Source organism: Somniosus microcephalus, chromosome 11 (assembly GCF_052327205.1).
Source record: "Somniosus microcephalus isolate GS21.2 chromosome 11, FLI_Smic_1.0, whole genome shotgun sequence".
Classification (NCBI taxonomy): Eukaryota; Metazoa; Chordata; class Chondrichthyes; order Squaliformes; family Somniosidae; genus Somniosus; species Somniosus microcephalus.
In genome coordinates, this window is record NC_140997.1 from 44,328,541 (window position 1) to 44,344,754 (window position 16,214).

The 16,214-nt window shown below is 43.1% G+C and overlaps 1 protein-coding gene across 7 annotated transcripts in view; it reads left to right on the forward strand.

The window, feature by feature from the left end:
* Positions 1–14,361: 14,361 nt before the first annotated feature.
* The window catches only part of axin1 (axin 1), a 119,921-nt gene continuing 118,068 nt past the window's right edge, over positions 14,362–16,214 (forward strand). For 4 of the 7 annotated variants that reach the window (XM_086000574.1, XM_086000573.1, XM_086000579.1 and 1 more), the window contains exon 1: positions 14,745–15,295. The gene's annotated coding sequence lies outside the window, so the exon portion shown is untranslated. Of the gene's footprint in view, positions 14,535–14,744; positions 15,296–16,214 lie in introns of those variants that run through there. The other 3 variants (XM_086000575.1, XM_086000577.1, XM_086000576.1) reach the window with 3 other exon arrangements.

Here is a 16,214-nt window from a genome sequence, read left to right on the forward strand (position 1 = left end):
TGTGGGGGCTGCACTCTGAGCTCTTTCCCTGGTTGTCTCCATTGTTCTTTCCAGCAGATTTGATGTACAGGTCTCTCCAGGCTGAGATTCAGGCCGAGACTCAAGGCTACAATGAGCAGGATGTGGATGGAGAGCAAAAATCAACCCTCCCCTTTAAGATAAAAACAGAAAATGCTGGAGAAACTCAGCAGGTCAAGCAGCATCTGTGAAGAGAGAAACAGAGTTAACGTTTCAGGTCAATGACCTTGTCATCAGAACTCCCCTTTAAGAACTGTCCGGCGCCAGTGTGTCTGTGTTCTATTGCTGACTGACATCACATGAGCTTCGCCAGCGCTCTGAGGTAGCGCCTCGCTCCTCAGCCTTTGCGCCTTAAGACAGGTGTGAAGTGCCTGATTTAGCGCTCCAATCACCTCCAGGGGCGATAAAAGCCAAGTTTGCCATCGGAGGCGATAATTAGCGCCAGGCGCTAAACTTTGCGCACGGCCGATAATGGCGCCCCAAACGGGGCGATACTGAATTTTTCCCCAAAGTCTTCTGTGGACACTGGGCTTTATCATTTCATTTCAGTCTATCTAAGGCTATAGTGTGTAACCTTCAAAAATAAACCTGCACAACATACGTTGTGTAGTGTTCCAGATTCATGAAAAAATTGTTTCTTGTAGTTTTGCGAGGACAATTTGCTTGATAAATTTTATATAAATCTGACTCAATCGACATAATAGCTTAAATATTTTGAGAAGACAAGGGTGCATTGGTCCCATCATCGAGAAGGTGTTCCCAAAATAGGCTTATAAAGACTTGTCTTGTCCGGCTAGTCAATTCAACAAGAGAAATAGTTTTTTTTCTGTAAGGTGTTTCACCAAAAATATCTAGTTAATTGCAACTGGGCCACATTTTAATTAAATGATGATTCTTCCTTCCCTCTATTTTGCTGTTTATTCCCCCTCTTTGCATAGCCGTTCTCTATCAATTGCTTTTAACAGGACATCTCACCAAGAGTATGTCTTTCAAAAATATAGTAGTAAACTTCCCTGATGGCTCAGTGGGTGCAGCTTGGTGCTGAGCCATAAAGACAATTAGTAATAATAATAATTCAACTTTTATTGTGTGGCTGGAAGAGGTGTGTTTGCGGGAGGGTTTAAAGTTTGCAGGGCATTTGGGACCAGTTTTAGAACAAGAGGTGCCTGTGTTGGAGGTATAGATTCCACCCAAACCAGACTGGCACCAAAGTCCTGGCATCAAGAATAGAGCTGTGGGTGATTGTTTAAACCAGTAAGCTCAGGGGGATGGAATGTAGAACAGATGGGAGAGGGCTAAGTATATAAGTATAGTTGAGCAAATAAGGAAAAGGTAGAAGGAAGACAGGTGCCAAAGAGTAACAATGGAACAGGGTTGACATGCCTATGTACATATGTATGAAGCATTAGGGATAAAATCAGGGAACTAGAAGCACTAATTACTGTATAATTACTATGATATAGGTTTGACAGAAACTTGGCTTCTATTGGGGCAGTGCGAGGAACTAAACATTGCTGGCTATAAAATTTGCAGACGAGATAGAGAAAGCAAAAAGGGCGGAGGGCTGCATTACTAACTAAGCAGACAATTACAGCATTAGAAAGAATATCATCAAAGGAGCCGTTTAAACTGAGTCTCTCTGGATTGAATTGAGAAATAATAAGGGCTCTGCTCTACAAAAATATTGTGCATTCATCGTAGACTGCCAAGTAATGAGAAAGAAATGTAGGCAATTCAAAGAGGTTTACAAAAGTAATAGGGCAGTAATAATGGCAGACTTTAACAATCGAGAGGTAGCCTGCTGATGGCCTCAAACAGGAGGGAGAAGCCTACTAATGGCAGCGATCGAGAAGAGGGGAGGTCGGGGTTGGGGAGGCTGAACGGTTCCTTGTGAAGCCTGGGGGGGGGTGGGTGGGGGGAAGCACTCCTGCTCCTCCTAGCTCACAAGGAGCTTAAAACCAGGCTAAGTTCTAAAATTTACCTGGGCCTCTTCTGGCCAATCAGCTCCTCCCGCCCTGTTGCTGCTGCTGCCGGACAGCAAACAGCGTGGGACTCCCACTGTGTTGAGGTTAAAAATAAGTTGTGGCAACAACTTTTGCATGTTAAGTAGGCCCCTGCCTGCTTTTAGTGGGAGCCTCGTCCAGGGCCTGAATTGCTGAGGTAAGTATTACGGCGGCCAGGAATGGGGTCAGGTTGCGCAATTATGATATTGTAACCCCCCCCCCCCCCCACCCAACCCTCTGCCGCCTGTCAGGAGGGGGTTAAAATCGAGGCCTATATGTCCTCGTCAGTGACTTGGTATCAAGGGGACATACATTTCAATTAGTATTAAAAGCATGAAGAGGAAGGGTCGAAGAATATTACTGTCATGCATTTCCTAGCAACTGGTTAATTGACAAAGCTGTTATTAGTTGATGTTGTGAGGGGGAACCTTTGGGTACATTGAAAAACTCAAATTCTGCAAGAAAAACCAATGTAACAGTGTAATGGTTTACATAATGAAGGGCAATACATTTATTCAGATGCTCTCCCATTATCATTAATCTTGTCTTTCTATTCTACATCACTCAAAACATCACATCCACCCCTGGAAAATATCACCAAAACAGTGCCGTAAAAGATAAAGAATTGTGGTTGCTGCTGTTGATCAAATCTTTTCATTTTGGAAATAACAAAGAATTTATGCAATCTGAATTTTTACTGAGACAGCATCTATGGTTGCCTGGTTACCCAGCTTCAACACAGGGCTCTGAACAGCTGCTGTTGATAATGTAGGTGCAATGTGTGTCTCGATGGCTTGTGATTGTCTTTTTCTCTGTGAAAAATTGTTGCAGATAATGCAAGGGGGTGACATGAGAATTTATAAAGTTAGCACGGATCACCGTTCTGGAAATGGTTTGCTTTTTTATTAAGGGAAACAGATATCAGAAGGTGCATTTTTTTGTGGATGACTTCAAACTTAAATTCTTCTACCATTTATTTTCCTTCCTTCCTTCCACGCTGTCCAAGCCATCCATAATTCCATTGCTAAGAACTCGGGTGGATGACCTGCCCCAGGGTTTGTGTCACTTTGTAACTATCATCTTCAAGATGTGCAACAGCAGCCTGAAGTGACACCCTGCAATTTCCCCTTGTTCCCTGTGGGGAAGTATGTGTGCCACGGACCATAGGCACTTTCAACAGTCAAAACCTCACCATGTAGGAAACTGTTCACACAAACCTATGCCCTACTGCTTCAGTGCAGAAACATTGAAGCATAAAGCAGAAAACTTCCAACTCAGCACACATCAGTAGCCTATACTGGCTTGGCGCCTAGCATATTGTGAAGCAGCACAGACAGCAAAACACAGAGCTTTCCATCCTCCTTTAACTCCTGCAAATGACTACAAATATTTAGACTACCTAATTCAAAAGGGAATTGGATATATACTTGATAAGGAAAATTTTACAGGGCTACAGGAAAGAGCAGGGGAGCGGGACTAATAGGATAGCGCTTTCAAAGAGAAGGCACAGACCCGATGGGCTGAATGGCCTCCTTCTGTGCTGTATCATTCTATAATTCTAGTCTCAAATTAGAGTGCACATACAAAACCTTTAGATTGCATGCAACACACATCCAAAACAAGGGATAAATAATTACACTGCTGAAATGTAATTGAGGACACTTAGATGACAACATAAACCTTGAAAGAATAAATCTCTGTGGTTCTTGCATCACTCCCTTCAAACTATTCTTTCCAATAGCTGTCAGACCAATTTTTGTTTTTGTCAGTACTTTTGGTTTTATTGTTTATGGCTGTGGTCCCGTGTCTGGAAACTGTGGACATGTTTCCTGTCAGCAGTTAACAGGTTTTTTTTTAACACAGTGTGTTACGGCCCTTGTGTTGTTGGATAGAAATGACTCTTCCCTCATCGGTAACAGTATTAAAAAGAGGGTTGACAGACCTGAGCATTTTATTTTCTGAAGGTTTCTGAGCTGTTGCTGTTTTCATTCTGTGTGGGTTTCTGTAGTAAACTGACAGCTGAGAGAGGAGTGGTGGTGTGATGTTCAGGGAAGGATATTGAATGTGTTTCTGCCAGTATTAATGTAGGTTTACAGAAAAATAAGCAGCACAAATATTGTAAGTATGATATACAATGCAAAGAAAATAATGATAATTGAGCTTCTAGTCTAAATCAGACATATGAACTCCTGTTAGGGAACTAGTGTCATTTTTTTTGGCCTTTGAATGGTACATTTAATGGGAGAATAGAATAATTTTAAAATCCTGGAAGTAGGACATTTTGTCTTCAAACTAGCTTTGATGTGACCATAAAATATTAATAACTTATTAAACAGTATCTAGTATGTGGTAGAGAGTACTTTTTAATAGCCTCTCTTAACATTAAAGCTTTTCATATTCAGAACTCTTGACACCAGGCTCTCTTCACACGATAGTTAGAGCTGTTTATGCAGATGGAATCCGGATCAACAGCCATTTTGGATTAAAGAATGAAAAAAAAATAAAGGCGAGTTATTTTCTCTCATCCATAGCATTGCTATGAAGATTTTTTTTTTAATGTATGCAAGCACTCATGCACATCTCATTTTTAAAAATAGAGTACAAGAATTTGGTAGTGTTGTCCGGCTGCATAAACAGGGCCTCTCCATCAAATCGACATATGCACGTTCAAACGCTGAGGCCAGATTACAGCACTGGGTTTCAGCAGAAAACCTCCCTCGGTGCTGGATGCACCGCATGTTAACTCTGGAATTCACTGGGATCAAGTCTAAATGCTTGATGGTGGGCTCTACATCCTATAATGCACTCAGCACATTACTAACACAGATCACAGACCTGATGCCCCCTCCTCCCCACACAAATGAATAACAAGTTGGAAATGGCAGAAAGGCATGCGCCGCCCTACTTGAGATTTTGGAGCCAGCTTAGAACAGCTGAGGCAGTTTCCATCACGAAGGCATCTTTATGACATCATCTGCTGCGGCAGCTGAGTACACTTTGGCCAGCTTTACATGTAAATGGGATGATGCAATGACGCTGACACTCAGCAAGGATCTCATCCTATTGGGATGTTGACAAATATAATATTGTTTGGTCTTACGGGTCATAGATAGTATGACTCGTGGCTTTTTATAAATGGGCATAGTCATTCTTCATTTCTGTGCATAAATGGCAGTCAATTCAGATTGGCAGAGGTGGTGGCAAAGAGGTACAGGGTTTTTTTTTACAATTACTGCAATTTTGGACAATTTCAACAAACTGGTCTTGACATAGATCTGATGTTGAAACTATCCAAAATATCATATTTGTGTAATAACAGCTTTACAGCTGATTTATTTAATTCCCTAAATTGACAAATTTTTATTCAGGCACTTTGAACTTATAAACGACTATTTGTGTAGCACAAAATCTTCAGGAACGTTGGACCTTATGGCATAAGTGCAACACTTAGATGCTGCTGTGTGGAACTGAACCAATTAGCATGACTTTGCTTTCTGTAAGGAAGATTTTTTTTTCATTTAAATTAACTCTAATCATATCAGCTCCATCTCTGCCTGGTGAAACAAGTAGTACCTGGGCTGAGATGGCATTGCCAATTTAATACTTAATCCTCCTTTATTGAATTTTTAAGATGGTAACCAGTCAGTTGTGGAGAGATGCGAGAAGCAGCTTGGGTGAGGTAATGTGCTGTTTTAAAGCACTTTCTATGCTTATAAATGGGAACAGTATACAGATGGATAGTAATGTTGAAATTGCAATATTTCCACTCATGAAATGAAGCCTAGTCTAAATGTGATGAAAAAGTAAACCTAAATTAACATGGTAGAAACAATTTGAAAACTACAGGAGTATCAGAAATCAAATATACAATGGAAGGATGTGACACAATATTTATTCGCAATCAGAAGATAACTTATTTTGGAGTTGTAAGCTCTACCTCATTACAGAAAATATCACTTTATTGTACCCATATAGGATATCCTCTATTTTCTACCGGCCTAGGGTGTTACTAGCAGTGGGTTTAGCATCTTACCAATAGCCCTACAAGTTACAGTATTACTAAACTAGTCTGCAACAATTTAGTCTGGAAAAACTTAAAATAGCAACACAGGGATACAGCATGTTAGATCTTAGGACCAGCAACAGTGGCATAATGCAACCACCCATCCTGTAATTCTGGGATCATTACATAATCAGTATTTGTGTCTTATGTCCGGAGTTGAACCTTATGTGACTTTGAAAGAATTGTATTTATCCAGTCAATGTGAGGAAGCTGGAAAAATTAAGGTTCTTGATTTCTGTCCCCAGAAGATTTCATCCAACTCTTTAGGCACAACATTTGTTCATGAATCATGGTCAAGATTGTAAATGGATTATCAAGTAGATTATACAGGATAATTATATTGGGGTTGATAGAATAAAATGAAAATAGTTTCATAAATTGCCTCATCACTCACAGCATTGATGAGCAAAAGAGCAAACATTTTTTTCTTCAAGGACTAAACATATCCAAGTTCCCCTCCAAGTCACACACCATCCTGACTTCAAAGTATATCGCCGATCCTTCATAGTCGCTGGGTCAAAATCCTGGAACTCTCTTCCTAACAGCACTGTGGGAGTACCTTCACCACATTGACTGCAGCGGTTCAAGAAGGCGGCTCACCACCACCTTCTCAAGGGCAATTAGGGATGGGCAATAAATGCTGGCCTTGCCAGCGACGCCCACATCCCATAAACAAATTTTTTTTTTTTTTAATTTTAATTGCATAATTTAGTTTGCAGGCTTACGTTTTAAAATGAAATGTTAGTTATAATGTGGTTATAATGTGGGTGACTGGCTCTTCGATATTATTCAGTATGCCATGAGGAGCTTCTCACCTCTCTCAGGAGATGTTTGCCCACAATCTTGATAAAAAGTTTAATTAGTGGAAATATTGCAATTTCAGCATTACTACACCATCTGCATGATGTTCCTATTTATAAATCTATCATCTTCATCATCTAGCCGGTAAGATACAGACCTTGGAATGTTAAGGCCAATCTTTAAAGCTTGGACCATTGACAGTTGCAAAATGATAGTCGCTCTGTCCTGGCCAGTTTTGTATGTTTTCAGCTCATGCAACAACAACAACTTCTATTTATATAGCGCCTGTAACGTAGTAAAACGTCCCAAGATGCTGCACAGGAGTATTAAGCACTGCGATGCTTAAGCAAACACTAATACCTAAACAGGAGCTACAGAAAGAAACTATTTTACACCCCAGCATTTGTGTTCGGCTTTGGGTTGAGAATCACCTACATTAAAAAGAACAATTCAATGGAGGCAACAAAGGAAGAACAAAAAATACTAAAAAGAAAAAGTCCCTTGGCTATCTGCATCAGCACAAAGTTAACTTTACATTGAACAGAAAATAACGTGTAAAGGTGGAAATAAACTTTGAGTGGGTAGAACTGGGAAATATCAAGGGGCAGAAAACGTTAGTGGGAGTGGTATATAGACCTCCAAACAGTAATACGGAGGTTGGGGATGGCATTAAACGGGAAATTAGAGACGCGTGCCATAAGGGCACAGCAGTCATCATGGGTGACTTTAATTTACATATAGATTGGGCTAACCAAATTAGTAAAAATACTGTGGAGGAGGAATTCCTAGAATGTTTACGGGATGGTTTTCTGGAACAATATGTCGAGGAACCATCCAGAGATCAGGCCATCTTAGACTGGGTATTATGTAATGAGAGAGGATTAATTAGCAATCTTGTTGTACGAGGCCCCTTGGGTCAGAGCGATCATAATATGATAGAATTCTTCATTAGGATGGAGAATGAAGTAGTTGACTCGGAGACTAGGGTCCTGAATTTAAATAAAGGAAACTACGATGGTATGAGGCGCGAATTGGGTAGGATTGATTGGGGAATGTCACTCAAAGGGTTGACAGTGGATAGGCAATGGCAAACATTCAAAGACTGCATGGATGAACTACAGAAGTTGTTCATCCCAGTTTGGGATAAGAATAAAACAAAAAGGGTGACTCAACCGTGGCTAACAAGGGAAATTAGGGATAGCATAAGATCCAAGGAGAGGGCATATAAATTGGCCAGAAAAAGTAGTAACCCTGAGGATTGGGAGCAGTTTAGGATTCAATAAAGGAGGACAAAGGGATTAATTAAGAAGGGGAAAATAGAATATGAAAGTAAGCTTTCAGGGAACATAAAAACTGACTGTAAGAGCTTTTATAGATATGTGAAGAGAAAAAGATTAGTGAAATCAAGTGTAGGTCCCTTGCAGTCAAAAGCAGGGGAAGTTATAATGGGGAACAAAGAAATGGCAGACCAATTAAATGCTTATTTTGGTTCTGTCTTCACAAAGGAGGACACAAATAACCTCCCAGAGATGTTGGAGAGCATAGGGTCTGATGAGAGGGAGGAACTGAAAGAAATCAGTATTTGTAGGGAAATGGTGTTGGGGAAATTGATGGGATTGAAGGCCGATAAATCCCCAGGGCCTGATAATCTACATCCTAGGGTACTTAAGGAAGTGGCCCTAGAAATAGTAGATGCATTGCTGATCATCTTCCAAAATTCGCTGGAATCTGGAACTGTACCCATGGATTGGAGGGTAGCTAATGTTACCCCACTATTCAAAAAGGGTGGTAGAGAGAAAGCGGGGAATTACAGACCGGTAAGCCTGACATCGGTAGTGGGGAAAATGCTAGAGTCCATTATAAAGGATGTAATAGCTGAGCACTTGGAAAACAGTGACAGGATCGGACATGGATTTACAAAAGGTAAATTGTGCTTGACTAATCTACTGGAATTTTTTGAGGATGTAACTGGGAAAATAGATAAGGGAGAACCAGTAGATGTGGTGTATTTGGAATTTCAAAAGGCTTTCGATAAGGTCCCGCATAAGAGATTAGCTTGTAAAGTTAAGGCACATGTGATTGGGGGCAAGGTATTGACTTGGATAGAGAACTGGTTGGCAGACAGAAAGCAGAGAGTAGGAATTAATGGGTCTTTTTCCGAGTGGCAGGCAGTGACTAGTGGGGTACCGCAGGGATCGGTCCTTGGACCCCAGCTATTCACAATATACATTAATGATCTAGATAAGGGAACTAGATGTAATATCTCCAAGTTTGCAGGCGACACAAAGCTGGGTGGGCGTGTGTGCTGCGAGGAGGATACCGAGAAACTCCAGGATGATTTGGACAGGTTGGGTGATTGGGCAGAAGCGTGGCAGATGCAATATAACGTGGATAAATGCGAGGTTATCCACTTTGGTGTCAAAAACAGAAAGGCAGACTATTATCTGAATGGCAATAGATTGGGAGAAGGGGAAGTGCAACGAGACCTGGGTGTCCTTGTGCGCCAGTCGCTGAAGGTAAGCATGCAGGTGCAGCAGGCGGTGAAGAAGGCAAATGGTATGTTGGCCTTCATAGCAAAAGGGTTTGAGTACAGGAGCAAGGATGTCCTGCTGCAGTTGTACAGGGCCTTGGTGAGACCACACCTTGAGTACTGTGTGCAGTTTTGGTCGCCTTATCTGAGGAAGGATGTTCTTGCCATGGAAGGAGTTCAGTGAAGATTCACAAGGCTGATCCCTTGGATGGCAGGAATGACGTATGAGGAGAGATTGGGTCGATTGGGCTTATACTCGCTGGAGTTTAGAAGAATGAGAGGGGATCTCATTGAAACTTATAAAATTCACAGAATCACAGAATCACAGAAACCTCACAGTGCAGATAGAGGCCATTTCGGCCCATCGAGCTTGCACCGACACATATCCCACCCGATCCCCGTAACCCCTACACCAACACATATCCCACCCTATCCCCATAACCCCACATATTTAATCCCCCTAACACTAAGGGTCAATTTATCATAGCCAATCAACCTAACCTGCACATCTTTGGACTGTGGGAGGAAACCGGAGCACCCGGAGGAAACCCACGCAAACACGGGGAGAATGTGCAAACTCCACACAGACAGTCACCCGAGGCCGGATTCGAACCCGGGTCCCTGGCGCTGTGAGGCAACAGTGCTAACCACTATGCCACCGTGCAAAATTCTGACAAGTCTGGACAAACTAGATGCAGGTAGAATGTTCCCGATGGTCGGAGAGTCCAGAACCAGGGGTCATAGTCTAAGGATAAGGGGTAAGCCATTTAGGACAGAAATGAGGAAGAATTTCTTCACCCAGAGAGTGGTGAACCTGTGGAATTCTCTACCACAGAAGGCGGTTGAGGCCAAGTCTTTAAATATATTCAAGAAGGAGTTCGATATATTTCTTAGAGCTAAAAGTATCAAGGGATATGGGGAGAAGGCAGGTACGGGGTACTGAGTTTGGATGATCAGCCATGATCTCATCGAATGGCGGAGCAGGTTCGAGGGGCCGAATGGCCTACTCCTGCTCCTATCTTCTATGTTTCTAAAAAGAATACATCAACAAAGCTGCTAAACTGTCACTAGCAGCTTCTCAAGCCCACCAGAATTAAATTGGCCTCTCAAATTTTCACAGAGCAGAGCGTGGGAAGTTTCCAACTCTAGTTCTAACCAGTGTGCAGTTAGTGCCGCACTACTGCAACCCATGTTTCACTTTTAAAAATCAGCAAATATAAAGCTTTTCCCTCTCCCTTTTCTACCAATATTCACCCTCTAAAGACATTGACTGTGTGTTGTGGCATGTCTCTGCAGGAACCATTCACCCTCCAGTATCTCACCCAAGTGGTCATTCTACATGTATAACTTTAGACTATGTGCTGACAGGTTATTCAGCCTCACTCTTATCCTTACCTGTTATCCGCACACATGAACTTCCAGGTTAGGGTTCCCAACCCTCCCTGATTGCCCGGGAGTCTGCCGGAATGGGGCCCAGGCTCTGCTGTTAGCAGCCCGGGAGACATTCGTGCTTTAAATTTCCTGCCGCAGCAGTGCCCCAACTCCACTCTGTGATGCCACAGGCTGCTGGCACGAAAAGCCAGGACCGGCTGTTCTGCTGGGAATAATGTGGTTGGTGGGAGGCTCGGGAGTTGGGATAGGGGAGGATGGGTGCTCGGGAGTCGGAGTCAGGAGGGGTCTCGGGGCGCTCGGCCATCAGTGCGAGGCTCAGAGGGTGCTCAGGAGCTGGCTCGGGGTTGCTCAGGAGCTGGCTCGGGGTTGCTCAGGAGTCGTGGGGGGCTCGGGAGTCAAGGCGGGCCCAGGTTTGGTTGGCTTGGGAGTCGGGGAGACTGGGGAATGGGGGTCAAAGGATGAGGGAAGAAAGGGAGACCAGGGGACCACTCCTCGAGTCCGAGCCCAGGGAGTTTAGAAATGTTGGCGCTGAACTGAGTTTAGGATGATGTGCTCTGTGTGAAATGCCCCAAACAGTGAGACCGTTGCCCTTTGTGCAATCTCTCAGTTTGGTTCAAGTTGGTCTGTACCGGACAGTTTCAACATGTGAAGTCCAAGTGCAGAACAGCTCTGACTGAGACCCTCAGTTCAGAGTTGAAGCCTTCACACATAACCCAAGTCCAAGGAGATAGGGAAGAGAGATGTCATAACAGTTGCAGAGGTCATGTGATCAGATGTCACATGGTCAGATGTCATGTGGTTTAAACGTTACGTGATCAAATTTCCAGGAATGCCTCCAACCAAAGTTGGCAACCCTTTTCCAGGTGGAGGTTGAAACAGGAACACTGGCTGATTTTCCCCTCCCTTAACTCGAGAAATTTCCCAACTATAGCACCTCTATTGTTACAAAAATGTGATCAGCTACCTCAGCACTGACTGAGAATCAAGTCTGGGACCTTCCTGGTTTGTGCAATTCATAATAGATGAAAAAGTCCATACATTTGTTCTTAGTTCATCTAGTAGGGGAGACCTTAAAGACTTACTTTGCAACATCCAATTGTTTTTAAAGATATTCAAGGACTTTTGCCTCCTCTACTTTACCTGCAAAGCCATTCCATGTATTGATCTCTGTCTTAAATTTGCCTTTTAATAGTTTGAGCCTACATCCCCTTGACCAACTCATGTAATTTAGTTTGAAGTAATTTTCTGGATTTATTCTTTTCCATAATGTTTACATATGTCAATCACCCATTCATTAGGTAAACACAGTGAGTCACAGGAGTAGGTCAAGCGATGATAAAGTATTTCATCAAAATGTGAAAGTAATGCTGTCAATTAGCAAAAGAATTGTGACATGTATTTTCAAAGTTCCTCTAATCAATTCAGTTCTAACTTTAAATATTTAATGAATTTAACATGTCTTACAAACTTATTCTGGTCAATAAAACAATGTTAGAAATTTGCTGGAGCGAGCAGACTGGTAATACAATAATTTAGAGCTTAAAGGGTTAAAATTGCATAAATTTAGCTTGTGTTACCCTGGAGTTTAAAAGGTAGCAAAGTGATCTAATTGAGGTATTTAAAATGATAAAAGGATTTGATAGAGTAGATACAGAGACTGTTGCTCTGGTGAGGGGTTCCAGAACAAAGGGGCCACAATCTTCAAATTAGAACTAGGTAATTTAGGAGTTGAATTTTTTGAGGATGTAACTGGTAGAATAGATAAGGGAGAACCAGTGGATATGGTGTAATTGGACTTTCAGAAGGCTTTTGATAAGGTCCCGCATAAGGGATTAACGTGTAAAGTTAAGGCACATGGGATTGGGGGCAAGGTACTGACTTGGATAGAGAACTGGTTGGCAGACAGGAAGCGAAGAGTTGGAATAAACAGGTCTTTTTCCGAGTGGCAGGCAGTGACTAGTGGGGTACTGCAGGGATCGGTCCTAGGACCCCAGCTATTCACAATATGTATAAATGATCTAGACGAGGGAACTAGATGTAATATCTCCAAGTTTGCAGACGACACAAAGCTGGGTGGGCATGTGTGCTGTGAGGAGGATGCCGAGAAACTCCAGTATGATTTGGACAATTTGGGCGATTGGGCAGAAGCATAGCAGATGCAATATAATGTGGATAAATGCGAGGTTATCCACTTTGGTGGCAAAAACAGGAAGGCAGATTATTATCTGAATGGCAATAGATTGGGAGAAGGGGAAGTGCAACGAGACCTGGGTGTCCTTGTGCACCAGTCGCTGAAGGTAAGCATGCAGGTGCAGCAGGTGGTTAAGGCGGCAAATGGTATGTTGGCCTTCGTAGCGAGAGGGTTCGAGTACAGGAACAAGGATGTCTTGCTGCAGTTGTACAGGGCCTTGGTGAGACCACATCTTGAGTATTGTGTGCAGTTTTGGTCGCCTTATCTGAGGAAGTTCTTGCCATGGAGGGAGTGCAGCGAAGATTCACCAGACTGATACCTGGGATGGCAGGAATGACATATGAGGAGAAATTGGGTCGATTGGGCTTATACTTGCTGGAGTTTAGAAGAATGAGAGGGGATCTCATCGAAACTTATAAAATTCTAACAGGACTAGACAGACTAGATGCAGGAAGGATGTTCCCGATGGCCGGGGAGTCCAGAACCAGGGGTCACAGTCTGAGGATAAGGGGTAATCCATTTAGGACAGAGATGAGGAGGAATTACTTCACCCAGAGAGTGGTGAACCTGTGGAATTCTCTACCACAGAAGGCAGTGGAGGCCAATTCATTAAATATATTCAAGAAGGAGTTAGATATATTTCTTAAGGCTAAAGGGATCAAGGGATATGGGGAGAAGGCAGGGACAGGGTACTGAGTTTGGATGATCAGCCATGATCTCATTGAATGGCAGAGCAGGCTCGAGGGGGCGAATGGCCTACTCCTGCTCCTATCTTCTATGTTTCTATGAAATCCGGATACACTTTTTCCACACAAATAGTAGAAATCTGGAACTCTGTCCCCCAAAAGGTTGTGGATGCTGTGCCAATTGAAATTTAAGACTGAGATTGATAGATTTTGTTAGCTAAGGGTATCAAGGGATTTGGAGCGAAGATACAAATTAGCCATGGTCCAATTGAATGGGGAATCAAGCTAGAGGGGCTGAATGGCCTACTCCTTCCTATGTTGGTGCAATTGCTGATGTACCCTGTTCCCAAACATTACATATACAAATTGCTGTGGATGGGCCTGGGCCACTTATTAGGCACAAATTCGCTTCCAATTTATTTTCATGGCATTATATTACCCATTGTGTATGTTCCAATAAGTTAAACCTTAAATCTATGCCATAAACACACTAGAAGAACAGTAAATAAGCTGGCAGAAATATGTTTCCTCTGTAGAAAAGCACTGCTGCTTGCCCAACGTACGCAAGCCAACCGTTACCACCTCAACCCAATGAAGAAACATGTAACCGCTGCCGTCTAACTGCGCCTGCGCTTTAATTCGCAATGCTCTCTGGGAGCCATCGATTCCCCCCGGTGTCGTAAAAAAACCAGAGCTGCCGAACTACATTTCCCAACCTGCCTTTCGGGCGCTGCTCGACACTGACCAGCCAATCAACAACCTGGGAACCGCAGGGCGTCGATGAGGTAATGGGGTCGCCGAACGCGCTTTCAGCAAGAGAATGCTTTGATGAGGTCCGACCTGCTTAATAGTAGGCGTTTTTGGATGAAAGCGGATTCGAAAAAAAAACTTCTCGGTCATTTTTTTTCTCCCCCCCCACCCCTTCCTCAGACAGTGGTTTCGAAAAAAAAAATGATGTTTTATTTTGAGACTGGAAGGCGCCGCGGGGAGGAGGTGGGGAGGGGGAAAGAGAGAGGGGGGGGGAAGCAAAGGGGGGGGTTAAAGTAATGAATAAGGAGACTTTGTGAGGCTGAAGGTGTGCTGTGAGCTGCCAGGACCTGCTGCTGCTGCTGCTGGCGGCGATGTGCTTTGATGTCGGCTCGCGGTGCAGGGGCTTCGAGTTAATCGTTAGAGGCGGTTAGTCGCGAGCGAGCGAGCGCCGAGCACGGGAGGAAAAGGCGTCGTGATTTCTCCACAGCGCAGGAAATATATAATCCATAAAAATAACCTCTGCCGATTAACTCAACGGCGCCGCTGCTCCCGGGAGGGTGTTTAAAAAAAAAAAAAAATCTGGTTTGGTCTTTGTTTAATTTTTATTATATTTATTTATAAAAAAAAATAACATTGACACATCAACAAATCTGGTGGTTGGGAGAGGAGGGAGGGTGGAAGGATTTTCATATATATATAAAAAATAAATCATGGAAGAGCCGGGGCGGAGGCGGCCGTCGCCGCCGTTTCTGCCCGGCCGTAACCGCGGATCCTCCTCATGGAAGAAACTTTCCAACAGATTCGGCTGGGGAAAGGAGTTACCCGCGACGGTGCATGTGTAGGACGGGGAGTTGTGTCCAGGTAAATGACCAGTCCGACTCTTCAGTGTGTGTGTGTGTGAGGGGAAGTGGGTGGAAAAGCAGAGCTCGGTTCCGGCAGCTTTTTGAGCTATTTCACACAGCCGCCTCCGGTAGCCCTCCAGCAAAGAGGGGGGGGGGGGAGGTCAAAGGAGCTGTAAGTAAAGAAGGGAAAATATTCTGGTGACTGCAATTTCAGAGACTGTCCCCATTGACTTGCATAATGTAACTTTTAAAAAAAAAACTTGGATCAACTTGCACGAATCTGCAGATCTGGTTTGCAATGCAATTTTTTTTTTTTACAATCACAGTTGATTCTTGGTGGGTCCCATCAAAGGACTAAAATGTTTCTGTAATGTATTCAATAATACCCACTTTTCGTTTTGTGTGAATGCCACACGCACTGCACTGTTGTGTTCTGCCAGCCCTCCTACTTTATCACAGCGAAGGGAAGCTACAATTCCTGTATAAAGGAAACATTGCTTTTGGAAGGCGAGCTGCAAAGAATCCAGTCATTTAATAGCTGGAAACTTTGCCCAACTTCACAGTTGTTGGTCCAAATAGTAGTGACATCTGTTCGCGTTCCTGAACTGAATTAGCTGTTACACTCCATACAAAAACATTAGCTGAACACAAACGTCGTGCTTTAGCATTTGCTTATTGGCCTTAATGTTACTCTTGTCAACTAAATATCAAAACGTTGACCTGTGTAATTTTGCTATTCAACAACAGTTTTTGTCTGACAGGTGTTTTCCATCCTATTTCTTTTTACACTGACCACATTCATTCTGTCGGTATACTGCGTATATTTTAGTGCCTTCTTTACCATAGCTGCCTTTACAACAGTTAACTGGTTTAGCAATGTTATTTTTAATCTTCACTTTGTAAGAGCGATGTTCATTTTTGATCTGTTGCTCTAAAGG